Source organism: Lottia gigantea (genome assembly GCF_000327385.1).
Source record: "Lottia gigantea unplaced genomic scaffold LOTGIsca_181, whole genome shotgun sequence".
NCBI classification, from domain to species: Eukaryota; Metazoa; Mollusca; class Gastropoda; family Lottiidae; genus Lottia; species Lottia gigantea.
The window spans coordinates 54,189-56,337 of NW_008708320.1; positions in this window are offsets into that span (position 1 = coordinate 54,189).

Sequence of the window (2,149 nt, forward strand, 5' to 3'; positions counted from 1 at the left end):
AGTGTTTACAATCATTAGATCATGAGATATTCGTAGTAAAAAATTTTTTTAAGGCAACGGTGACTGTCGGTGGATTATAGAAACCGTTAAAATTACGCAAAGTTACTATAGAAGTCAATACAAAATTTTCAAATTCAATTTTAATCAAAATACCAAGTGTTATATATCATTTGAAAGAATAGATTGCGTGTAATAAGGACAAAAGATAAATTTTCGCTTATGTAAATTAGGTCACATGACCTTTTTTTTAAGTTAAAAATCGCGATTTTCAATTGGCTGTAGAACCGGAAGTTAACGGAGCACGACAAAAGTGAAAATATTATCGGATATATCTCGTAATGGGCAACAACCTTTGTTCAGGTCAAAAGGTCAACAAAGGTTAAATAAAAGAAATATGACCCTTTGAAGTTTCGAAAATTGCTGTTTTCGGACGTCTGTTAAACCGGAAGTATATGTTGCACATCAAAAATCAAAGTAAGAATGGTCATCTTAGATCAATGACCTTTGACCATGCAAAGGTCAAGGTCATTTACGTTAAAGTTCAAAAATAAAATTTTTTAAAATTGTTAAACCTGTTCCCTTTTTTAAAGTGAAAAACGCAAACAACTGTAATCTTATCACAAATTGTACTATGCAGTGATCTACTTTGATGCAAAATTTCTAGGGTAACAATTGAAAACTTTGATAGTTATAACAATTGCAAATATTTCAGGTAAAGGTAAATGCACACCGGATGTGCCACGCCCACTTCAAAAATTTTAATTTGTCTGTGATGATGTCTACATTTTTAAATAATGTTCAAAATTTCAAGCCTTTACAATCATTAGATCATGAGATATTCGTAATTAAACTTTTTTTAGGGCAACGGTGACTGTCGGTAAATTATAGACACCGTGATTTTACGCACAGTTACTATAGAAGTCAGTACAAAATTTTCAATTTTTAAAACGCGCAATTTTGATCAAAATATCAAGTGTGATATATCGCCAAAAAGGAGAGATCATGCACTCTAAGAATGTATAAGAAATTTTGTTATATGTTAATTAGGTCACGTGACAGAGCTCTTCAAAGTTAAAAATCGCGATTTTCAAATTGCTGTAGAACCGGAAGTTAACGGAGCACGACAAAAGTGAAAATATTATCGGATATATCTCGTAATGGGCAACAACCTTTGTTCAGGTCAAAAGGTCAATAAAGGTTAAATAAAAGTAATATGACCCTTTGAAGTTTCGAAAATTGCTGTTTTGGACGTCTGCAAAACCGAAAGTATATATCGGACATCAAAGATCAAAGTAAGAATGGTCATCCTTAGTCAATGACCTTTGACCATGCAAAGGTCAAGGTCATTCATGCTAAAGATCAAAACTGAAAATTTATAAAATTGTTAAACCTATTCCCTTTTTTAAAGTAAAGAATGCAAACAACTGTAATCTTATCACAAATTGTCCTAAGGAGTGATCTATTTTCATGCAAAATTTCTAGGGTGACAATTGAAAACTATGAGAGTTATAACAATTGCAAATATTTCAGGTAATGGTAAATGCACACCGGATGTGCCATGCCCACTTCAAAAATTTTAATTTGTCTGTGATGATGTCTACACTGTTAAATAATGTTCAAAATTTCAAGTCTTTACAATCCTTAGATCATGAGATATTCGTAGTTAAACTTTTTTTTAGGGCAACGGTGACTGTCGGTAAATTATAGACACCGTGATTTTACGCACAGTTACTATAGAAGTCGGTACAAAATTTTGATCAAAATATCAAGTGTGATATATCACCAAAAAGGAAATTTCATGCACTCAAAGAATATATAAGAATTTATGTCGTATGTTAATTAGGTCACGTGACAGAGCTCTTCAAAGTTAAAAATCGCGATTTTCCAATGGCTGTAGAACCGGAAGTTAACGATGACCAACAAAAGTGTAGATATAATCGGATAGATCTCGTAAGAGGCAACAACTTTTGTTCAGGTCACAAGGTCACCAAAGGTCAAAGTCACTAGATATGAGCCTTAATAGTTTTGACAATTACTGAAAACATAAAACCGGAAATAAAAAAAATACAAAGCCAAAATTCAAAAATCGGCTTCCCATGTTTAGTTAGCAATCGATTGTAGTTTACATAAACATCAAATTTACGCACAT